The 26,309-nt window shown below is 47.0% G+C and overlaps 1 protein-coding gene across 2 annotated transcripts in view; it reads right to left on the reverse strand.

The window, feature by feature from the left end:
- oca2 (oculocutaneous albinism II) overlaps positions 1-26,309 on the reverse strand; it is a 690,248-nt gene that overhangs the window by 327,810 nt on the left and 336,129 nt on the right. The gene's annotated exons all lie outside the window — the stretch shown is intronic.

A 26,309-nucleotide genomic window follows, 5' to 3' on the forward strand; every position in this document is an offset into this window, starting at 1 on the left:
GCCCTTTAAATTACGTTTAGCCGCGTGTTGAGTGCAGAATTTCACTGAACCATTTTTGGAACATGTTTTCCGGACATTGAAAACACAGAAAAATGTTGGTCAGGTGTAATTTTGTTGATCGGAATATGTAATTGTTTATTTACTGGCAAGGTAGGATACAATGTGAATAACATCATTTCTGGCGCAAACTGACAAAGGTTTTCAGACGATCTCTCGCAGCAGCAGTAAACTGTCAAAATGGCACCTGCTGGGTACATGCAATGTAACATTGTACCACAAACACACATCCAACGTCACATTGCAAACAAGAGCACATAGGACCCCAGGTCAAGAGCTACTATGTGGCCTACAACAGTCTAATTATGGGCAGGATTCCAGCCACGTGTACCTCTGCATAGGGAGGCGGTGCGCCATTCGCTGGTGGCGGGATTCTCTGCTCCCGCCGCTTGTCAATGGAATTTCCCATTGAAGCCGCCTCATACCGCTGGGACCCCAGGTGAGGGTGCGCTGCCGACAGGACCAGAGACTCCAGCCGTTCATTCCGGCCTTTGTGCAACATTTCTCAACGTAGGCCCAGATTTTATGGGCAAAGTAACGGCGACCTTAATAACATCCACCATTTTATTAAAATGTAAATCATGCTGAAATGTTTGGTGAGGAGAATCTCCACAAGTTACTGGACATAGGAACATGGGACATAAGGGCAGGCGTAGGCCACTCGTCTCCTCAAGCCTGCTCTGTCATTCACCTAGATCATGGCTCATCCTGTACCTCAACACCATTTTCCCCGCGCTATCCCGATTACCCCTTGATGTTTTTAACATCTAGAAACCAATCAGTCTCGGTGTTGAACATACCTCTGGGGTGGGGGATACCAAACATTCAGTACCCTCTGAGTGAAGAAATTCCTCCTTATCTTAGTCCCAAATGGCCTAACACTTATTCTGAGACTGAGTCCCCTTGTTCCAGGCCCTCCAGCCGTGGGGGCGCTTGGGGTGGTGGGGGGGGGGGTCTCCTCATAGGCCAATCCTACCATCCTAGAGATCTGTGTGGTGAACTTAAATTGCAGTCCCACTTTGGTAAGTTTATGCTTCCTGAGGTCAGGAGACCAGAACTGTATACAATATATGTCAGGTGCAGTCTCACCAAGGGTTAATACAATTGCAGACTCCTATACTCACGTCCTCTTGCAATAAAGGCCAACGCATCATTTACCTTCCTAATTGTTTGCTGCACCTGCATGTTAGCATTCAGTGACACATGAACAAAGACACCAAAGTTCCTTCGGATATCAACACTTCCCAACATCTCATCCTTTAAGAAATAGTCTGCATTTCTGTTTTTCCAATCAAAATGGATAACTTCACATTCTTCCACATTTTATTCCATTGACCATGTTCTTGTTCACTCACTTAACCTGTCTAAATCTCCTTGAAACCTTTTTTCATCTTCCGCCCAACTCACATTCCCACCAAGTTTCCTGTCATCAGCTTAACTTTTGTCGCCACATCCGAATCATTGACATAGATTGTGAATAGCTGGGGCCCAAGCACTGGTCCTTGCGGCACCCCACGAATCACAGCCTGTCAACCTGAGAGTGATCCATTTATTCCTACTTCCTGTTTTCTGTCTGTGGTGAATGTATTACTGCTACCATTCACCATTGTATTGCATTACATTGTATTGTATTATGTTGATGTCCTTGTGGGCTCCGCCTATGGCTCTGCCCCCTCAGGGGAGGTATATAGATCTGCAGCCTGGAGGCGACACTCAGTACAGAGCAGTCACAGGCAGGCACAGATCTAGCTGATTAAAACCACTGTTCACTTCTACTCCTCGTCTCGTGTGAATTGATGGTCGCATCACTGTCCCTTGCTCAATTCTGAATCTATGCCGATGTACCATAGACAACTCGTGCCACTCTACTTTTAGCCATCTGAAAACATCAGCTTGCCCTCAATCTCCTCACACGTTTCTATGAAACTGTCACATTTGCACATGGATTATGAATTAAATTTGCTGCAGGGAATCAAGGCTGCTACTTAATGGAGTGGGTATCTTTAAATGACTCATCTGTGCTCCTGCGATGTTGCATAACCTCTCTGCTACATGTCGTGTTAATCACCCAGGGGTAACACGGACTGCAACTGGATGCAGTTGTACTTGAAAGTAGACTCCAAACTTTGGTGTTGGTTCAATACGCTTTATTGAACTTGTTAAGCAGTGCACACAGTTCACTGTGGGTTTGACATTCTACTAATCTAAGCGTGCTTACTATAACTAATTAGACCAGACTAGCTCTGAGCCACGTGTAGAAGGTGCTAACTGATATATACACCCTGACTGTCACTACAGTTGTCACCAGTGGAAAGAGGCAGAGTGTTGATGCCTCGTGTGTTTTTATAGTGGGAGACCACCTTCTAGTGTTCTGCCTGGTGATTGGTTGTGTTCTGTCCTGTGTGTTGATTGGCTGTACTGGGTGTCTGTCACTGCCTGTCTGTATCTCATTATGTGCATGAGTGCATATCATGACACTACAGAGAGGGAACAACATGAACTGCGGAGCTCACCGCCCCGAGTTCCAATGGGGAGAAATCATTTCCAAACTGAACACTAAGGGAGAAAGTTTAACTAATGGGGTGTACTGTGAGATATCCCACACCAGAAAAAACTGGGACAAACGTTTCTACTCTAAAGCACTCTATAAATGTGCAAGGAGCTGCCGTGAGGGTACTTTGGTTTCAATTAATACACAAAAATGGAAAATGATTTATAATTCGGTCATATTTTCTTTTGGCCCATCTCTTTTGTTTTGTAACTAGCTACATTACAGTCATGTCATATTTGGTTGATTATTTTTCTTTTTCTTGTAATAATGTTAATTACAGAAAAGCATGATTTGGAATTAAATTGAAGCTAACTGCTGATAAGCAGGCACACATTATTCATTCCCTGACTTCAGTGCTAAATTCAATTTAGCATTTACTTATAGGCTTCAAGTTAAAGCAATCCCATTCGTGAAATGAGTCTTTATCAGTGTCTCAGTGCAGCTTGGGGACCACTTTGAAAGTTCAAAAGAACCACTTCAAATGATTACCTCTAATACGGTTAAGTAATAAAGCAGCTCGTGGCAGCCCACAAAAGTACCTGGACAGTATCCAGGTTTCAGTTGACAAGGGGATGGTAATATTCACACCATTTGCATGCCGGATTATTACATTTTCCCAGAACAAAAAGCCAACAGCGTCCCCCCTGGCCTTCAACAGCACCAAAAACTGAGACAGGGGGCGTCATTCTCCGACCCCCCGCCGGGTCGGAGAATGGCCGTTGGCCGCCGTGAATCCTGCCCGCGCCCCCGCCGAAGTCTCCTATACCGGAGATTGGGCGGGGGAGGGAAACGGGCCGCGCCGGTTGGCGGGACCCCCCGCTCAATTCTCCGGCCCGTATGGGCCGAAGTCCCGCCGGCGTAAATCAAAGCTAGTATTTACCGGCGGGACCAGGCGGCGTGGGCGGGCTCCGGGGTCCTGGGGGGGGCGTGGGGCGATCCAACCCCGGGGGGTGCCCCCACGGTGGCCTGGCCCGCGATTGGGGCCCACCAATCCGCGGGCGGGCCTGTGCCGTGGGGGCACTCTTTCCCTTCCGCCTCCGCCACGGCCTCCACCATGGCGGAGGCAGAAGAGACTCTCCCCACTGCGCATGTGCGGGAAACTGTCGGCGCCCGCTGACGCTCCCGCGCATGCGCCGCATTTCCGCGCCAGCTGGCGGGGCAACAAACGCCACTTCCGCCAGCTGGCGGGGCGGAAATCCCTCCGGCGTCGGCCTAGCCCCTCAATGTTGGGGCTCGGCCCCCAAAGATGCGGAGCATTCCGCACCTTTGGGCCGGCGCGATGCCCGTCTGATTGGTGCCGTTTTTGGCGCCAGTCGGCGGACATCGCGCCGTTGGGGGAGAATTTTGCCCAGGGTTTTCCGACCATTCCCGCCGGCATGGTCTTTCTCCCTCCCCCGCCACTGGTTCCCGGTGGCGGAAGGTATGAACAGCGGGAAACCCCATTGACAGCAACGGGGGACGGAAAATCCCACCGCCTCCGTCGCTGCAAAACATACCATGGGGGAGTTGAGGAAAATCCCGCACCGTTGAGTTTCCCACCATCAATATCTGACCAGATTAATCGAAGGAGCGATATTCACACCATGGAGACAAACGCACAGTACCAGCTGCATTCTCTGCGATGAACGGCTTATCTCCTGACTCCCCAAAAGTCTCACCATCAGTAAGACGAAGGTCAGGGATGTGATGGAATACTCGACACTCCTCTGGATGAGTGCAGCCGCATCAGAACTCAAGATGCTCAGCAGTAAGTAGGATACAGCAGTTCTCTTGATTGTCACCCCAGCTACTGGCCTCCATAACTATCCAAGTGGCAAGTTACATTCACGCCACATAAGTGTCAGGTAATGACCATCTCCTATAAGAGATGATTTAACCATCGTCCCTTGACATTCAATGGCATTACCATCGCTGTATCCCCCACAATCAACATTCTGGAGGTTACCATTGAATCATAGAATTTACAGTGCAGAAGGAGGCCATTCGGCCCATCGAGTCTGCACCGGCTCTTGGAAAGAGCACCCACGCCTCCACCCTTTCCCCATAACCCAATAACCCCACCTAACCTTTTTAGACACTAAGGGCATTTTATCATGACCAATCCACCTAACCTGCACACCTTTGGACTGTGGGAAGAAAGTGGAGCACCCGGAGGAAACCCACGCAGACACAGGGAGACCATGCAGTCCCCGCACAGTGACCCAAGCCGGGAATCGAACCTGGGACCCTGGAGCAGTGAAGCAATTGTGCGAACCACTGTGCTACCATGCTGCCCTAGATTAGAAACTAAACTGGACTAGCCACATTAATACTGTGGCTGATCAAAGGCTAGGAATCCTACAGCGAGTAACTCACCCCCTGACCCTCCAAAGCCTGTCGACCATCTACAAGGCACAAGTCAGGAGTGTAATGGAATACTCTCCACTTGCCTGGAAGAGTGTAGCTCCAACAACAATTAAGATCCGCGACACCATCTCTGGGCGACCCCCAGAGACCCGCCCAGCGACCCGACCCGGAGAGGCCCGCCCAACAACCCAACCTACCTGGTGATGGAAGAAAGAAAAATCCACGTGGAGGCTCCACCAGGCCTACTTCAAGATCCGACCCCAGGAGCGCCCAGGGAACGAACAGACCACGGGACCCAGCCCAACCTGCCTCAGGATGCCCCTGCCCATGACTCAGGACCCCCGAAACGGCGGAGACCCCGCGCAAGGATCCGAACGCGCGGCAAGGTATTCCTGCGCCCGCAGAACGCCGGGACCCATCCGGACCGCAAACATGCCCCCCTAGCAATCCCTCTACCTCAACCAGTGCCCAGGACCCTGCCAGATGCAACCCCAGATACGTAAACAGCGCCCTGGACCCCGCCAGACGCGACCACCTACCTTCCACAAGAGCTGACATCTGCCATCAGATCCCAGGATCATCCAGCAGCAGCCGCCGACCGAGGAAGCGAGGGAAACACGGCGGTCTGTAGGTTAGACTGAAGCAACGCGGTTTCAAGACCCCTCTCCACAGCATACTCCTGGCAAACGTCCAAGTGATCGAAAACAAGCTGGATGAACTTAACACCAGACTTACCTCTCAGAGGGAAGTAAGAGACTGCTGTGTGCTCTGTTTCACAGAGACATGGCTCACCCCTGCCTCACCAGACTGTGCCATACAACCTGAAGGCTTCTCAATTCACCGGGTGGACCGCATGGCATCATCAGGCAAAGCGAAGGGTGGAGGGGTTTGCCTCCTCATCAACTCCTCCTGGTGCTTGGATGTGGCGACTCTGATGACCTACTGCTCCCCAGACCTGGAATACCTGACCGTGAAGTGCCGCCCATATTATCTTCCACGTGAGTTGACTTCAGCCATTATCACAGCGGTTTACATCCCACCCCAGGCAGTAGTGAGGAAGGCGCTGGACGAACTATACACAGTAAGAAACAACTACGAAACAGAAAACCCAGAGGCCTTGTTCATCGTGGCCGGAGACTTCAACAAGGCCAACCTCAAGAGTGTACTGCCAAAATTCCACCAGCACATCTCCTGTCCCACCAGGGGCTGCAACACTCTTGACCATTGCTACTCAAAAATCAAGGGCGCCTACCGTTCCATCCCCCGACCGCATTTTGGGAAATCAGACCATAAGACGGTGCTCCTTCTCCCGGCATATAAGCAGAAACTCAAGCGGGAGAATCCAGCTAAGAAGGTTGTGCAGTGCTGGTCCGAGGAGACAGAAGAGCTCTTACGTGACTGCTTAGAGACAGTGGTCTGGTCCATATTTAAGAACTCAGCGACCAACTTCAATGAGTATGCCACCACCGTCACAGACTTCATCAGCAAATGTGTGGATGACTGCGTGCCAAAGAAAGCAGTACGTGCGATCCCCAACCGGAAACCATGGCTCAATCGCGAGATTAACTCTCTACTGAAGGACAGATCTGAGGCGTTCAAGGCAGCCGACCCTGACCTATACAAGAAATCCAGGTACGACCTCCGCAAAGCCATCCGGAATGCCAAGAGAGAATATCAAACCAAGCTAGAGTCACAGACAGACTCTCGGCGGTTGTGGCAAGGACTAAACAACATAACGGGCTACAAAGCGAAGCCGAACAGTATCTCTGGCAGCAGTGCTCCCCTCCCCGATGAACTCAATGCATTCTATGCTCGGTTCAAGCAGGTAAGCAACAATCCGCTGGCGAGTGCCCCAGCAGACCATAGTTCACCCATACCCACCATCACAGCTTCCGAAGTCAGATTGGCCTTCCTGAAAGTGACCCTCGGAAGGCGACGGGCCCAGACGGGATCCCTGGTCGTGCACTCAGAGCCTGCGCGGACCAGCTGGCAGAGGTATTCACGGACATCTTTAGCCTGTCCCTACTCCACTCCGAGGTCCCCACCTGCTTCAAGAAGACCACCATCATACCGGTACCAAAGAAGAACCAGGCAACGTGCCTCAATGACTACCGACCAGTGGCCCTGACTTCAGTCGTAATGAAGTGCTTCGAGAGGTTCATCATGAAGCGCATCACCTCCATACTCCCAGAACGCCTTGGTCCACTGCAATTTGCATACCGCTGCAACCGGTCCACATCAGACACCATTTCCCTGGCCCTACACTCATCCCTAGAGCATCTCGAAAACAAGGACTCCTATTTATTGACTACAGCTCTGCCTTCAACACCATAATTCCAGCCAAGCTCATATCAAAGCTCCAAAACCTAGGACTTGGCTCCCCACTCTGCAACTGGATCCTCGATTTTCTGACCAACAGACCACAATCAGTAAGAATGAACAACAACACCTCCTCCACAATAGTCCTCAACACCGGCGCCCCGCAAGGCTGCGTACTTAGCCCCTACTCTACTCCCTGTACACACACGACTGTGTGGCAAAACTTGGTTCCAATTCCATCTACAAGTTTGCTGACGATACGACCATAGTGGGCCGGATCTCGAATAACGACGAGTCGGAATACAGGAGGGAGATAGAGAACCTAGTGCAGTGGTGTCGCGACAACAATCTCTCCCTCAATGCCAGCAAAACTAAAGAGCTGACTTCAGGAAGCAAAGTACTGTACACACCCCTGTCAGCATCAACGGGGCCGAGGTGGAGATGGTTAGCAGTTTCAAGTTCCTAGGGGTGCACATCTCCAGAAATCTGTCCTGGTCCACCCATGTCGACGCTACCACCAAGAAAGCACAACAGCGCCTATACTTCCTCAGGAAACTAAGGAAATTCGGCATGTCCACATTGACTCTTACCAACTTTTACAGATGCACCATAGAAAGCATCCTATCAGGCAGCATCACAGCCTGGTATGGCAACTGCTCGGCCCAGGACCGCAAGAAACTTCAGAGAGTGAACACCGCCCAGTCCATCACACAAACCTGCCTCCCATCCAGTGACTCCATCTACACCTCCCGCTGCCTGGGGAAAGCGGGCAGTATAATCAAAGATCCCTCGCACCCGGCTTACTCAATCTTCCAACTTCTTCCATCGGGCAGGAGATACAGAAGTCTGAGAACACGCACGAACAGACTCAAAAACAGCTTCTTCCCCACTGTCACCAGACTCCTAAATGACCCTCTTATGGACTGACTTCATTAACACTACACCCTGTATGCTTCATCCGATGCCAGTGCTTATGTAGTCACATTGTACATGTTGTGTTGCCCTATTATGTATTTTCTTTTATTCCCTTTTCTTCTCATGTACTTAATGATCTGTTGAGCTGCTCGCAGAAAAATACTTTTCACTGCACCTCGGTACACGTGACAATAAACAAATCCAATCCAATCCAACCATCCTGGACAAAACAGCCCGCTTGATTGCTCCTCCTGCCACAAACCGACGAACAATGGGAGCCGTGTGTACCATCTACAAATGCACTGCAGCAACTCACCAAGATTCCTTAGACAGCACCTTCCAAGTCCATGACCACTACCATCTAGAAGGACAAGAGCAACAGATACCAGGGAACCCCACCACCTGGAGATTCCCCTCCAGTCACTCACCACGCTGACTTGAAATTAGATCGCCGTTTCTTCGCTGTCGCTGGGAGAAAATCCTGGAACTCCCTCCCTAACAGCACAGTGGGTGTACCTACACCTGAAGGCCTGCAGCGGTTCAAGAAGGCAACTCACCACCACCTTCTGAAGGGCAACTAGGAATGGGCAATAAATGCTGGCCTAACCAGCGACACCCACATCCCATAAATGAGAAAAAATAATTAACTACTGCTGTGTGGTAGCATTCCTCCCTCTGCAGCATAAAGTCTGGGTTCAGGACCCACCTCATCACTTGATGGTCAAGGAAGGTGTGTTTATAACACCGGCAAACAGCTTGAGAGGGCCAACCTGCAAATTCTTCCAAACACGCCAATGGCTGGTGGTAAAAGCAGGAGAGACTCTGGCCCCTCAAGCTAGCAGGCCCTGGCGACAGACTAGCAACCTGTTCTGGGGATTACTAACTATGGGGAAAGACGGAAAGTCTGCCTCAGCACACCACTAGGTGTGGGAAGAGAATTGGAAAGGAATAATCACTGCTACAGTATACATGAGCAGCAGGATGCACTGCAGGAACTCACAAAACAACATTTTGCATGCAGCAGCCTCCATAACCCAAGAGAAACAAATGTAGGTATGTATCAGGAACTCCGGGCTGGATTCTCCGATTCTGCGGCTATGTCCGCAGGATCCTTCTGGTCGTAGGTGGCACCTCTGCACCGATCCTCTGCCCAGTGAGGGGCTAGCAGCCACGCCGCGTAAAGCCCCCGGCTTTATCTGCGGATACGGGCGCAGAATGGGCAGGACCCTGGCAGCTCATGCGCGCGCCGTACAGCATAGCGCCTGCCGCGTGCGGACCTGGCCTGCCAAAAACTGTCCCCCTGTATCCCCCCTCGCCACCCCCGGACCGCACCCCACCAGTCCCCCAGCCTCTGCCGAAGCCCCCCCCCCCCACTTTGGTGGTGCTAGACACAGCGAGGTCCTCGAAAGTAGTATGGACACATGCCCCACGGGACGGAGCATCAGGGAGGGCCTCAGGTGTCGTCCTGGGGCCGTCTCGACGACATGCGGCGTACTCGTACACCGTTTTTGAGGGGGCGGAGCATCGGTAAAACAGCGCCACTCTGATTCCAGCATAAAAGTGGATTCTCCAGCCGATTGCCGAACGCGATTTTGCCGTCATCGATCGGAGAATCCAGCCCTCCGCCTCTTCCAAATTGTATTCCATTCCAACTCGGACAAGAATTATCATTCTGTTCATCTCACTGAGTCAATATCCTGGAATTCCAAATGTGATAACACTGTCCGAGTCCCATCACAACATGTACTACAACAGCAGCAGAATCTGTTGACACTGGTGTGGGTCTTAGATAAGGCTGTCCATGGTTAGGATTTATAGATATTACTCAAGGCAAGGCTGTTGGTCAACTTCGCGTTTAAAGCATTTTTTTTCAATTAAGGGGCAATTTAGCGTGGCCAATCCACCTACTTTCCACATCTTTGGGTTGTGGGGGTGAGACCCACGCAGACGCGAGGAGAATGTGCAAACTCCACACGGACAGTGGTCTGGGGCTGGGATCGAAACCAGATCCTCGTCGCCGTGAGGCAGCAGTGCATACCACTGAGCTACCGTGCCACCCTTTACCTTTTACTGAACATTATACTCAATGTGTACAGAATGCTTAGCACCCGGCCCTATGTAGAACTCTTTCTCAGGACACTCTGTTGTCATCGGATCTAACAGCAGCAATGGTGTAGACCATCTATTTACATATTTAACATTAATCACTTATACTGCGTCTACCCTAAAGTCACTGACTCTAATAAATATATTATTTAAATTATCCTACTATATCACACGCAAAAGTCTATGGGGCGATTCTCCAATATGGAGCCCAAGTGTTCACGCCGTCGTGAACGCCGTCGTGTTTCACGATGGCGTGAACCGGTCCCGGGTACGATCGATTCTCGCCCCCACAGGGGGCCAGCACAGCGCTGGAGCGGTTCACGCCGCTCCAGCCTCCTTTCGCCACGCCAACCCGCGCATGCGCAGTTGGGCCGCGCCAACCTGCGCATGCGTGGGGGGGCTTCTTTAGCGTGGCGGCCCCGACGCAACAGAAAGTAGGCCCGGGGGGAAGAGGCCGGCCCGCTAATCGGTGGGCCCCGATCGCGGGCCAGACCCCACCGGACGCTCCCCCGGTGAAGGAGCCCCCCTCCCCCACCCACAGGCCGCCCCCCGATCGGTCGCGCAGAGATCCCGTTGGCAGCGACCAGGGGTGAACGGGGCCGGCGGGACTCTGTCGTATGGGTGCCAAACGTGCAGGTGCAATTGGCGCCGATTCTCCGCACCTCGGAGAATCGCGCGCCGGTGTCGTGGCGTGGTTGCAGCGATTCTCCGGCCCGGCGCGGGGCTCGGAGAATCGCCCCCTACGTCTTCCTCTCTGGTTCACAGAGGTAAAATTGGTTTCACCAATCGCCCTGGTCTTGGTCTCAGCTATGTTGGTGGTTCGAGTTCTCCATCCTCTCTCTAAAAATCTGAGGAAGCAGCAGTGCTCCGAAAGCTAGTGATTTTAAACAAACCTGTTGGACCTTAACTTGGTGTTGTAAGACTTCTTACTGTGGTCAAAATCTGTAGAGTAGTATGCAAATCATTAACGACTATTGGTTCTTTGTTCAGGTTGTCTTCTTGATCATATAGGTAGTTTATTCCATACATAGCTGTCTTTTTGCCGATATAAATACACTATGGTAACCAAAGCCATGGTGTATTTTCCAGTTTGTGGCCTTCCTGATTCTGGTCACGAATCCAGACTGATTCCCTCGCTGGTTTTCTGGTAAACCGTGTACTCTATAGCGCTGATTATAGTTTCTCCTTTGATTTGCATGGTACGCATCCTTCTCCTTTACCCTCACTATATTCTTTTGCTTTATGGCATGGTATACGTGTGTGTGGAAGAACAGGAAGTTGATTTCATAGTCATCCTTCCATCAGAATTTCTGACGGAGCGATACCATTCAGAAGTGGTGTGGAACAATGCTAAATTGATATTGCCAGTTTTCTTCAACAAAGTTTTTGCCATTTTTACTCCCCTTTCGGCTTCTCCATTAGCTGTAGGTATCTGGGTGAACTAGTTGGTTTGACAAATTCATATACGTCCGGGAACTTCTTAAAACATTCATTTGCAAAGGACAAGATCTGGAATGCCATGCTGATGATTTAATGACTACTTCTGAGGTCAGATCATGAAGACGTTTGACCACAAACCACCTGGAGTAATCATCAACAACTATGGGCAACGCCTTCCCATTGAGGTTGAGAAGATCTATTCCGAAGTGTTCCCACAGGAGATGAGGTCGGCGCAGTGGCACAATTAGCACTGCTGCCTCCCAGTGCCAAGGACCCGGATTTGATTTTGGCCTTGGGTGACTGTGTGGAGTTTGCGCGTTCTCCACGACACGGAGATGTCTCCGTTGCACAAAGTATTGTTTAAGGATGGGATTATTTGAAGCATATACTGGCCAGCCATTTTTGCTCCATTGCTTAATTTTAGCACATTCTTCATCCGCTGCTTGTGCCTTTTGAGCATTAACAATAAAGTGGATGAAGTCATCGTGCAAATAGATGTAAACGGGTATGATTAATCATAGATTATCGTAGAATTTACAGTGCAGAAGGAGGCCATTCAGCCCGTCGAGTCTGCACCAGCTCTTGGAAAGAGCGCCCTACCCAAGGTCAACACCTCCACCCTATCCCCATAACCCAGTAACCCCACCCAACACTAAGGGCAATTTTGGACACTAAGGACAATTTATCATGGCCAATCCACCTAACCTGCACATCTTTGGACTGTGGGAGGAAACCGGAGCACCCGGAGGAAACCCACGTACACACAGGGAGGATGTGCAGACTCCGCACAGACAGTGACCCAAGCCGGAATCGAACCTGGGACCCTGGAGCTGTGAAGCAATTGTGCTATCCACAATGCTACCATGCTGCCCATTAAGTCGGGGTTATGAAGTCATGGCTGCAGGATGACCAGGGATGCGAATTGAACACTCAGGGGTATTCAGTATTCAGGAAGGACAGACAAAATGGAAAAAGCAGTGGAGTTGCATTGCTGGTTAAAGACGAAATGAACACAGTACTGAGGAAAGATATTCATTCCAATAATGTGGAATATTTATGGGTAGAACTGAGAAATACGAGTGGGAGTTGTACATAGACCCCCAAACTGCAGTGTTGATGTTGAGAATGGCATTAAATAGGAAATTAGAGACCATGCGATAGAGGAACACCTGTAATTAACGGTGACTTTAATTTGCATATAGAATCCATAGAATAGAATCCATTGAATAGAATCCATACAATAGACACCATAGAATTCAGAGAAACCCTACAGTGCAGAAGGAGGCCATTTGACCTATCAAGTCTGCACCGACCCTCTGAAAGAGCACCTGACCCAGGTCCACTTCTCTCACCTTATCCCTGTAACCCCACCTAATCCACATATCCCCAAACACCAAGGGGCAATTTAGCATGGCCAATCCATGCACATCTTTGGACTGTGGGAGGTAACCACAGCACCCGGAGGAAACCCACGCAGACGCGGGGAGGACGTGCAAACTCCACACAGTCACCCAAGGTCAGAATCGAACACGAGTCCCTGGCGCTGTAAGGTAGCAGTGCTAACCACTGTGCCATTGTACCACCTAGATTTGGCAAATAAAATTAGCACAATACCGTAGGGAAGGAATTCCTGGTCCTATATATGGTATAATTTTCTAAACGAATACATTGAGGAACCAACTAGAGCAGGCATTGTCAAACCCGGGGGTGGGTCGTGGGCGGGTGTCGGGAGGGTCGCGGAGCCATCCGTCGCGGCGCTCCTGATCACGCAGATCTGTGCGCAACAGCCGCACCAACTGGCTGTTAAAAACACCGTCTGCAAGCGGCCTTCAATATAGCCGCAAACATGTTAAAAAAATGCGCCGCACTGCGCATGCATGCGAGATCATCGGCGCGCATGCACAAAACTATGCACATGGGCGCCGATGATCGGGCAGGCATGCGGAGTGCGGCCGCTATTTTTTAAAATGGTCACAGCATTTTGTTTTCCAAGTTTGGGGGGGTTTTATTCATTTTATTCATTTATTTTATTCATTTAATTTTTATTTCTTTTTACAAATTCGGGGGGGGGGTGGTTTGGGAAAAGTTTAAAGGAAAAAAATGCAGAACTTTAGACAGATGGAGACTCCATACTTTCCAATACTGAAAGGCTTGACCTTCATCCAACAGGTTCCATTGGAGGAGCGTGTACGAGGGCCAAAGGGACCCAAAACCATTTCCTCCACTTTTGTCAGCAGCAAACAAGGTAAGAGAAAATGGTGGGTCGCACAGGTCAGCCGGCGTGGGTCGCGAAGGTCGGCCGGCGCGGGTCACGAAGTACGGCCGGGTTGGGTCCCGAAGGTTGGCCGGTTGGTAAAAATAGGTCGCGGAACAAAAGTTTGAAGAACACTGAACTAAAGAACAGGCCATCTCTGACTGGTTATTGTATAATGAGAACGGAATCATTGGCAACCTGGTTGTGTGAGGCCCTTTGGGGATGAGTGACCATAATATAATAGAATTCTTCATCAAGATGGAGAATGACGTAGTTGATTCTGAAACTAGGATCCTGAATCTTAATCAAGGAAATTACAATGGTATGAGATATGAGTTGGCTATGATGTATTGGGAAATGCTATTTAAAGGGATGAATTTGGATAGGCAATGGAAAACATTCAAAGAGCACTTGGCTAACAAGTTGTTCTTTTCTGTCTACAGCACCCTATCCCTATAACCCAATAACCCCTCCAACCTTTTTTTGGTCACTAAGGGCAATGTATCATGGCCAATCCACCTAAACTGCACGTCTTTGGACTGTGGGAGGAAACCGGAGCATCCGGAGGAAACCCACGCAGACACGGGGAGAACGTGCAGACTCCGCACAGACAGTGACCCACCAGGGAATTGAACCTGGGACCCTGGCGCTCTGAAGCCACGGTGCTAATCACTTGTGCTACCGTGCTGCCCGTTATAACAAAACGGTCCATCTTCAATTCTTCACAGTCTTGTTGCCAGCTGTTGGCAGCTAGAAAATGGAGGAATCTCTCCTCTGTGATTTTGTCCTAAAAGCATGGATCACAGAGTTTGTGTGACATCAGGGTACATGATGGGAGCACAACTGCATCATTCGCATTTAAAAGCCACTTGCCACTGGCTTTCTCAACTTAAAAGATGGTCACAGCCGTGATTCTTACAAGCTTCTCCTGTGATCGAGAATGGCATGATCAATTGCTCTGTGGCCTCCCCGACACACGCATGTGACCCACCTGTGGCTCACAACCTGCAATCTGATAAAACCTGCCTTAAACAATCCTACTCATTTCCCCATTAAACAACAGGAAAAGAGACATACAGCTCTCAATTCATCTTAAAATCGGCATGGCATAGAGTAATACTTGCTTCAGAGAACCGATTGGACTCCTTCAGACTCTGGCTGAATATCTTCAATACGTTGGTTCACCTGGCATGTTTTAGCTTCATCCTTATTCTCAGACAACACTGTTCTGCTTTAAATATTATTACTCCTTTTAAAACTATCCTATTGGGAGAAAATTGTGGTCTCAGTGTCAGACAGATCAGACGTCAACTCCTCTCCAAACCATTCTCAAAATATCTCTCTGAATCCCTCAGCTCCACCCAGAAATGACATGACATCCTCAAGCTGAGAAACAAATTAAATCTCCAGGCTGAAAGCACATTAACAGCAGAGACTGAAAAACTACATTCCTCTCGTCAAATTCATATCCTGGCTCTTAAAATCTCCCATGCCCTGCAAGACAAAAGCATTTTGAAAAACATGGGGCGGGATTCTCCGACTCACCTCCGGTTTTCGGGCCGGGGCGGGGATCACGCCGCGCCGGTCGGGGGCCGTTGGCAGCGGCCCCCCCCCCGGCAATTCTCCGGGCCCCAATGGGCCAAGCGGCCAGCGGTTCCTGGTCAGTCCCACCGGTGTGAAATGGACATGGTCCGTCACGGCGGGACCTGGCTTCTAGGCCGGCTACTGAAGTCCTCAGGGGGGCACGGGGGAATCCGGCCCTGGGGGGGGGGGGCCCCCTCGGTGGCTTGGCCCGCGATCGGGGTCCACCGGTCTGCAGGCAGGCCTGTACCATGGGGGCACTCCTTCCTTCCGCGCTGGCTTCTGTAGGGCTCTGCCATGGCCGGCGCGGAGAAGAACCCCCCTGCGCATGCGCAGGAAACTCAGCAGCCGGTCTGCGCATGCGTGGAACCATGCCGGCGGTTCTGCACATGCGCCATCTCGCGGCGCCAACCCCTCCGCACTGGCCTAGCCCCCGGAATTGCAAAGGATTCCGCAACTTCCGGTTGGCCCGATGCCGGAGTGGTTCGCGCTGTTCTTGGCGCCGGCGTCGAGCCATCCCGCCAACTGCGGGAGAATCCCGCCCATGACCTCTGCAGTCAAACACGCTATAACCCCAGCTTTTAATACTTAAATTGCCCCAATTTTCAGAATCCATTATTCCCAAAAACCTCCATTAGTCACACCTCCCTCCTTAAAAAAAATGAACCAGCAATATAAACAGATGGCTTCATTTTTCTAAAACCTTTTAACTTTAAACATTTGTTATCATTACATGCAACTTATACTCACTTTACATTTTTTAAAAGGCAAACACAAACATGATTATAGACCATTTTAGTGTTCTCACACATCACAGTTGTGATAAAGCATCAGCAATCACATTTTCTCTTCCTTCCACATATAGAATTCATACATTAACAATAAATTACATCCGAACAGTCTTTTGATTTTTAAATTTGTCCCAGAATTTTAATGGATTATAGTCTGTGTATACAGTTGTCACAGATAAATTGTTACTAACATAAATGTTGGGCGGTCTGGTGGCACAGTGGTTAGCACTGCTGCCTGAGGCGCTGAGGACCCAGATTTGAATCCTGGCCCAGGGTCACTGTCAGTGTGGCGTTTTCGCATTCTCCCAGTGTCTGCGTGGGTTTCACCCCCACAACCCAAAGATGTGCAGGGTAGGTCTGCACGCGAAATTGTCCCTTAATTGGGAAAAAATAATTTGGTACTTTAAGTTTTTTTTAAACTAACAAATGTTAAAATGTCATGGCGCCAATACCAAAGTCAATGGCTCCTTCATGATGGTCAAATATTTTCTTTGGTGAGCTTCCAAGGAAAAATAGCCAATTGGTCTTTCGATTCCTTCATCACCTTCCTGCAGCAGTACAGCACCAACACCCACTTTGCTTGTATCAACTGCCACCTTAGATTACTGGCATAATTAGGTGTCCTCAACACTGGTGCAGTGGTTGACACATGCTTCAGATTATTGACTGCCTCCTGACATTCTGGCGTCCACTGGCATTTCTTGTGTTTTTCAGAAGTTTAATCAGTGGAGAAACTATGCTGTTGCAATTTGGCACGAACATCCAGTAGAAACCATTCATGCCCAGTTGATGGTATTGGAAATTCTTCAATAGCTTTTGTTCTCACATTCTATGGGGCCATCTAACCATGTCCAATTGTGTGGATTAAGAATGTGACTTGAGCTTTCGCAAATGCACATTTATCCAAATTTACCAATCCAGTTTCCTTTAATCGATCGAATAGTTGTTTTAAATGCCACAAATGCTCCTTCCACGTTTGACTGAACACCACCAACTCGTCAATGTACACTGCACAATTGTGTAATCCAAAAATTACCTTGTTGGTTAATCTTTGGAATGTTGCTGGCACATTCTTCATTCCAAATGGCAGGACCTTAAATTGATACGGACCATCTGGCAGCATAAAAGCCGAACGTGCGTCACCCTGTCTGATAAAGGTACTTGCAATATCCTTGAGGTAAGGCAAGTCTGGTGATAAATTTGCTTATGCCACCTTTTCAACACAGTCTTCCAAACGAGGAATAGGATACAAATCTGACTTTGTAACCATGTTGACCTTTCTATAGTCCACATATAATCATTGTGTTCCATCTGGTTTGGGGACCATGACAATCGGTGAGCTCCAATCACTGTAACTCACTTCAATTATAATCATCCTTAAGCATGCTGTCCATCTCCTTTGGTATGTGTGCTAACGTTAGTGGATTGAGCCTGTATGGATGTTGTTTAATGGGAATAGCCTTTCCTACATCTACATCATGTATAATTACTTTCAAACTTCCCAATTTATTCCCGCATCCAGCTTTATGTGACTCTATTAACACGTTTAGGTCATTTTGACCTTACTCGATAATGTATCCCAATTTTTCAATACTTCCTCACTATTCAATTTAATTTGAGGAATGGCATATTCAGAATGGTTTGGATTTATCTCTTCTCCCTGACTTACACTTGCTCCTTCTTTCCTTCTCGATCAAAATACATTTTGAGTGTATTAACATGACACACGCCAGTTTTCCTTCTGTCTGGCGTCCTCACCAAATAATTCACCTCACTCAATTTTCTTTCAATTTGATGAGGCCCATTAAGTCTTGCTTTTAATGGTTCATCTACCATTGGTAAAAATACCAGTACTTTCTTCCCACTATCAAAACAACAAATTTTTGATTTCTTGTCTGCCACTTTTTTCATCCATATTGAGACAATTTATGATGTTTTCTAGCCATCTAACCAGGCCTAGTTAATCTGTCCCTAAAGTTTGAAGCATGGAGACTGTGTTGTTGGACTGATCGCTGACTCACCCATTTCTCTTTGATCAATTTAAGTGGTCCTCTCACCTCATGGCCAAAAATCAATTCGAAGGACTGAACTTTATTTGATTCATCAGGTGCATCCTTAATTGCAAATAGTACAAGTGAAATTCCTTTATCCCAGACCTCTGGATAATCCTGACCATATGTGGTCTTTCCAGTTTGATATCCAGCGGGATTCTCCATCGGCGCGATCCTCCGCTTTACCGGCAGCACACTCACGCCCGCGGATTTCCCGAAGGTGTGAGGGTGCCCACAATGAGAAATCCTATTGGCCAGCTACCGGTCCGGAGGATCCCACTGCCAATGAGGGCGCGCTGCACCAGAAAACGGGTGCGACAGGATGGAGAATCCCACCCATTTTCGAACCATAGAATTTACAGTGCAGAAGGAAGCCATTCAGCCCATTTAGTCTGCACCAGCGCTTGGAAAGTGCACCCAACTTAAGCCCACATCTTCCCTCTATCCCCGTAACCAAGTAACCCCACCTAACCTTTTGGACACTAAGGGGCAATTTAGTATGGCCAGTCCACCCAACCTGCACATTTTTGGACTGTGGGAGGAAACCGGTACCCGGAGAATACCCACACAGTCACATGGAGAATCACAGGGGTCTCAGGCAGTCAATTAAGACCCTAGTAAAAGGTTCCTCAAATGCAGGAATGGATATTAAAGATGCTGGTTTTATTACTGCCTGAGCTTTCCCTATTATTTGACATGTATGAGATGTATGGCAAAATTCAACTGCATCCGAATGCAGTCCAGGCCAATAAAAATATTTTTGTATTTTTGCTCAAGTTTTCCTTACTCCGAAATGATCCCCTACTGGAACCTCATGCGCTACCTGCAAAACTTCCTTTCTATAACCCAACGATAACACCACTTGATGAACTTCTGCCCATTTCTCATCAACTAGAATATGTACAGATCTCCATTTTCTCAGTAATACATTATTTCTAATGGAATAACAGTCAGTAAAGTAACCTTACCTCACGTAGAGATACATTACTGCTCTCGCCACTAATAGCACGTATTACCACCTTTTCTGGAAGTACTTCTTCCAGGCTACATCTCTCCTTACCTCTCACCATTAAAGATTTAATTGCTCCTGTATCCCTTAAGATCTTACTATCCTTACCTATTCCCTCTGGTACACACAAGTCAACCTTATCCTCACAAATAACATCCTTAAAAAGTTCTGGTACCTGCTTATCCAACAATGTCTGAATAGGCTGTACACTCTGTAGCACCTCTTCCACTGGGTCACCGTTTTTTCTTCCCACTTTAATAAATCCCACTGGCTTATCCCATTTTACCAAGTCTGTTTTTCCAGTAATTTCCATAAGACACCAATACTGCGACGCCACAAGTCCAACTTTAAGACACTTAAGTTTCTTATCTCTCTTCCAATATCATAAGTTTCCTTTTTACTCTGAGGCACACTCTCCTTATCTTAGAATCATAGAATTTACAGTGCAAAAGGAGGCCATTCGGCCCATCGAGTCTCGCCGGCCCTTACAAAGAGCATCCTACTGAAGCCCACGTATCTACCCCATCCCTGTAACACAGTAACCCCCACAAAACATTTTTTGGACACTAAGGACACTATGGAAATGTGGAGCTTGTTCAAGGAACAGCTACTGCGTGTCCTTGATAAGTATGTACCTGTCAGGCAGGGAGGAAGTGGTCGAGCAAGGGAACCGTGGTTTACTAAGGCAGTCGAAACACTTGTCAAGAGGAAGAAGGAGGCTTATGTAAAGATGAGACATGAAGGTTCAGTAAGGGCGCTCGAGAGTTACAAGTTAGCTAGGAAGGACCTAAAGAGAGAGCTAAGAAGAGCCAGGAGGGGACATGAGAAGTCTTTGGCAGGTAGGATCAAGGATAACCCAAAAGCTTTCTATAGATATATCAAGAATAAAAGAATGACTAGGGTAAGAGTAGGGCCAGTCAAGGACAGTAGTGGGAAGTTGTGCTTGGAGTCCGAGGAGATAGGAGAGGTGCTAAATGAATATTTTTTGTCAGTATTCACACAGGCAAAAGACAATGTTGTCGAGGAGAATACTGAGATTCAGGCTACTAGACTAGAAGGGCTTGAGGTTCATAAGGAGGAGGTGTTAACAATTCTGGAAAGGGTGAAAATAGATAAGTCCCCTGGGCCGGATGGGATTTATCCTAGGATTCTCTGGGAAGCTAGGGAGGAGATTGCTGAGCCTTTGGCTTTGATCTTTAAGTCACCTTTGTCAACAGGAATAGTGCCAGAAGACTGGAGGGTAGCAAATGTTGTCCCCTTGTTCAAGAAGGGGAGTAGAGACAACCCCGGTAACTATAGACCAGTGAGCCTTACTTCTGTTGTGGGCAAAATCTTGGAAAGGTTTATAAGAGATAGGGTGTATAGTCATCTGGAAAGGAATAATTTGATTAGACATAATCAACACGGTTTTGTGAAGGGTAGGTCGTGCCTCACAAAACTTATTGAGTTTTTTGAGAAGGTGACCAAACAGGTGGATGAGGGAAAAGCAGTTGATGTGGTGTATATGGATTTCAGTAAAGCGTTTGATAAGGTTCCCCACGGTAGGCTACTGCAGAAATTACGGAAGCATGGGATTCAGGGAGATTTAGCAGTTTGGATCAGAAATTGGCTAGCTGGAAGAAGACAAAGGGTGGTGGTTGATGGGAAGTGTTCAGACTGGAGTCCACTTACTAGTGGTGTACCACAAGGATCTGTTTTGGGGTTACTGCTGTTTGTCATTTTTATAAATGACCTGGAGGAGGGCGTAGAAGGATGGGTGAGTAAATTTGCAGATGACACTAAAGTCGGTGGAGTTGTGGACAGTGCGAAAGGATGTTACAAGTTACAGAGGGACATAGATAAGCTGCAGCGCTGGGCTGAGAGGTGGCAAATGGAGTTTAATGCAGAAAAGTGTGAGGTGATTTATTTCGGAAGGAATAACAGGAGTACTGGGCTAATAGTAAGATTCTTGGCAGTGTAGATGAGCAGAGAGATCTCGGTGTCCATGTACATAGATCCCTGAAAGTTGCCACCCAGGTTGAGAGGGTTGTTAAGAAGGCGTAAGGAGTGTTAGCTTTTATTGGTAGAGGGATTTAGTTTCAGAGCCATGAGGTCATGTTGCAACTGTATAAAACTCTGGTGCGGCCGCATTTGGAGTATTCCGTGCAATTCTGGTCGCTGCATTATAGGAAGGATGTGGAAGCATTGGAAAGGGTGGAGAGGAGATTTACCAGAATGTTGCCTGGTATGGAGGGAAGATCTTATGAGGAAAGGCTGAGGGAATTGAGGCTGTTTTCGTTAGAGAGAAGAAGGTTAAGAGGTGACTTAATTGAGGCATACAAGATGATCGGAGGATTGGATAGGGTGGACAGTGAGAGCCTCTTTCCTCGGATGGTGATGTCTAGCACGAGGGGACATAGCTTTAAATTGAGGGGAGATAGATATAAGACAGATGTCAGAGGTAGGTTCTTTACTCAGAGAGTAGTAAGGGCGTGGAATGCCCTGCCTGCAACAGTAGTGGACTCATCAACATTAAGGGTATTCAAATGGTCATTGGATAGACATATGGACGACAAGGGAATAGTGTAGATGGGCTTTAGAGTGGTTTCACAGGTCGGCGCAACATCGAGGGCCTAAGGACCTGTACTACGCTGTAATGTTCTATGTTCTATGTTCTAAAGGCAATTTAACATCACCAATCCACCTAACCCGCACATCTTTGGACTGTGGGAGGAAACCGGAGCACCCGGAGGAAACCCACGCAGACACGGGGAGAATGTGCAGACTCCGCACAGACTGTGACCCAGCTGGGTATCGAACCTGGGACCCTGGAGCTGTGAAGCAACTGTGCTAACCACTATACTACCATGCTGCCACAACAAAACCTCCTTTTCAGTGACCACCTGTGAATTTCTCAATTCCCCAGTTTCTAATCTTCAGATTGAAATTGATGTTGAAAATCAAGCCTTGCTTTGTGAACCAATTCAAAATCATCTGCCACTTCTGCTGCTAGTCTAACAGTTTTAACTCTTTGATCTTCCACATAAGCTCTCACTACTGCAGGAAGTGAATCTTTAAATTCCTCCAAAACAGCTGTTCTCCGTAGGACGTCATGTGTTTGGTCTATTTTTAATGTTATTATCCACTTATCAAAATTATTTGTTTAATTCTTTTGAGTTCTCTCTGACCTGGTTCTTTCCTTAGATTTCTAAACTTTTGTCTGTAGGCTTCTGGCCAATTCAATTGATTAGCCACTTTCTCACATGAGATGAAAAGGGCTTTCACATATTTCTCATCAAATCTTGATAATGCTTGAATATATTTCAATATATCCCGACTAAGTTTTTAACTAGGAAGTATTTCTTCTTCGTCTAGATCTTCCTCAGCTTCTGCCTTTTACTTCAACCTTTTCAGTTGATGTTCTCCTTGCAGTGCCAGTTTGTGAAGTTCAAATTATCTCTCTCTTTCCTTATAACTTTTTAATTTTGTTAATCTTTCCATTTTTACCTCAATCTTTCTCTTTTCCATTTCCTTTTGAAAAGCCCTCTTTTTCCTTTCCTTGTGCCATTGCCAATCTCTCTTCTTCCTTTGCTTCTGCATTGCCAGTCTCTCCTTTTCCTTTGCTTCTATTTCAAATTCATAACAGGGGCTGGTTTAGCTCAGTTGGCTAGACAGCTGGTTCATGATGCACAATGAGGTCAGCAGCGCAACTTCAATTCCCATACCGGCTGAGGCTATTCATGATGGCCCCACCTTCTCAACCTCACCCCTCATCTGAGGTGTGGTGATCCTCAGGTTAAAACACCACAAGTCATCTCTCCCCCTCAAAGGGGAAAGCAGCCTATGGTCATCTGGGACTATGGCGATGTTACTTACTTACTTACTATTTCCAATTTCTTCACTTCTTTTTGTACTTGAATTCTAGCTAATTCCAATGACTCAGACTATGACTCTGGCCAATATAAATACTGAGCTATGGCTTGTATTATTTCCACCTTCATCACCCCTTTAGATAAGGTTAACTGCAGCTTCTCTGCCAAATCCAAAGGTTTTGTTTTAATCTCCCTTTGTAAACAATCTCGCCCATACTCAGGAAAGAGCCATCTGCAATCACGCCCTTTCAAAACGTGAAAGATTGTAATCACTCCACAGACACTCACTGTCTTTAAGTTCAATAACCCCAAGCCAAACAAGAAATTATACTTAAGATCCTGGATGAGCCCCCAATTTTACTATAATCCCAGACCAGACCGCAACAATGGTTCGGCTACTGGACCGAAACCGCAATATTTTAATTTATTTTGTAAGACTGTGCAGAAAGAATGATTCACTTCAGGAGTGAGCGCATGAAAAAAATAGGATATGGTATTTTAAAACAGAATTTTATTATGATTACAATATTAAACTCTTTAACTTCACAACCGAAAAGAACAGCTTACAATTATCCCTTAAACAAAACTACTCAATTCCCCATTAAACAAAAAAAAGAAACATACAGCTCTCAATCCATCTTAAAATCAGCATGTCATTGAGTAATATTTGCTTTACAGAACAGATTTGGCTCCTGTTAGAGCCCCTTCAGACTCTGGCTGAATGTTTCAACTGGCATCTTTCAACTTTTTCCTTGTCCTCAGACAAGACTGCTCTGCTTTAAATATTATTACTCCTTTTATAACTATCCTACTGGGATAAAATTGTGGACCCAGTATCAGACAGATAAGAATTCAACTCCAAAGCTTTCTAAAAATGTCTGTCTGAACCCCTTAGCTCCACCCAGCAATAACATCATCTCCTGAAGCTGAAAAGCCAATTAACTCTCCAGGTTTAACACCCCAGGGACTTTCCGCAGTCAGACCCCAGTGTATTAGCCCAGACTGATAAACACATTCCTCTGATCAATTTCATCTTCTGGCTCCTAAAAGCTCCCATGCCCTGCAAAACAAAATCCTTTTTTACAAACATGACCACTGCAGTCAAACACCTATAACCCCAGGCCTTTAACCCTGAAATTGCACTATTTAGAATCCAATATTCTGGAAATCCTCCATTTGTCATAATGGAACAACCATAATAAATCAGCACAGTTAGAAGAGGGTCAATAGGTGGCTAGATAAGGAATTAACAAAACAATTACTGTGCAGCTGCTGAAAGGGCAAGATATTTGTCAAAGAAAACTATTCTACAAACAACGGTGATTGCTGACAAGCGAGACATGCTGTAGAAACATTTAACTTGCATTCACCAGGACAGATAAAAGACGGTCAAATTTCAAAAGAAGCAACAATTTATACTACATGAAATTACAACAGTTCGGTTTGGCTGGCATGCCAACTCTGGTCAAGGTGTTGCCATGGAGAATGCACCAGCGTAATGCCTCGCCCGATGAGTGTTGACTCGCTAACAAATAAGAAACAAATTCTCGTGCAGCATAAATCCATGCCCCCTTTGAAATTTGGCATTCTTGCATCTGTCCTGATGCGGGCAAGATGAAAAGCTTTGACAGTATGTCTCAAAGATTGTGTATAATGAGTTTTTCTTGAAGGTATATACAACTTGGATCGGAAAATCATCGAATCAAAGAAGTACTGCAGAGAAAAAGGATATTGCATCCATTATGCTTGTGCCAACACTTTGAAAGAACTATCTAATTGGTCCCTCTCCTCTGCTCCTTCCCCGTAGACCAGAACATGTTTCCTTTCCAAGTAAATATTCTGTTCCCTTTTGAAGGTTACTATTGAATCTGCTTGCACCATCTTTTCAGGCAGTACAGATTGAATCATAGAATTCTATCTGCACTGCAGGAAAAGATGGTTCAAGCATCATAACAACTCACTAAATAAATAAAAAATCCTCTTCATCTCCCCTCTGATTCTCACATCAATTATTATTAAATCCGTTTCCTTTGTTTCCTGACCCTGCCGACAGTGAAAAGAGTTTATCCTTATTTACACTATTAAAACCCTTTCAAAGCTTTGAGCACCTACTGACTCAGACAGTTGAACTTGGCACTTCGTTAAGCTGTCAATGTGGATCAAGGGCCACCATTGATGCAGAACACAGGATATCAACCCCGGCTCTCTCCCGGGATGTAGACAGTAAATTGATCAATAGCCTGCTCATTTATATAACATTTTCTTTCAATCACAGGTTTCGGGTACAGTTCAATCCTTCGGAAGGAACCATGGGCAAGGCTTGGCATTCTACTTTCAAGTACAGTAGTGTTCAGCCTGGCAGGGGAAATGCTCACTTCATATTCCCTTTATAATCGGGCAAAATCCCACTCTACATTTTGCTGAATATGCAGTTCATTCTCTCATCATGAGATCTGCTTCCATATTTAAAAAATCCCTTTGAAAAATGTCATTACTTTTTCTTTGTCTCTCAATTAATTTATCATTCAGCGTAACCAGCCATTTCAGTTATTAGAAGGATGGTTCAGAAGATGCATTTTAATTCAATTTATACTGTGCCATCATCAATATAAGAGTCTGCTTTCTTAATGGGCAACATTAATTTGAAAATATCTTCTCACAAGAATCAAAAATTTTAAATTGCTTATTGGTGATAGAAAAATAATACTGAAGAATGGAAGAGACTTCTTATTTTCCATCCAAACAGCATTTAAAGCCATGGGTTCTTACTGCCCCCATCTTTAAACATGGTCACCTTGGACTTAGAACTGCAAAACTCTGGTAAACTCAGATGGGTTAAATTTCCTGTGGGTTCTTCCAGGGTTGTCAGAACGTTGCTTAGCATCATAATGCTCTGTATCAAAGGAGATGCTTCAAACTCCCATGGAGAAGGAAAGACTGAGATCGGCTTCCATTAAGGTATTCAAGATCCTTCAAGGCTGTTTGTCAAGATCACAAGAAAGAGGCGGGAGTAGGCCATTTAGCTAGTGGCCCTGGTA

This window comes from Scyliorhinus torazame, chromosome 15, assembly GCF_047496885.1.
Source record: "Scyliorhinus torazame isolate Kashiwa2021f chromosome 15, sScyTor2.1, whole genome shotgun sequence".
Taxonomy (NCBI): Eukaryota; Metazoa; Chordata; class Chondrichthyes; order Carcharhiniformes; family Scyliorhinidae; genus Scyliorhinus; species Scyliorhinus torazame.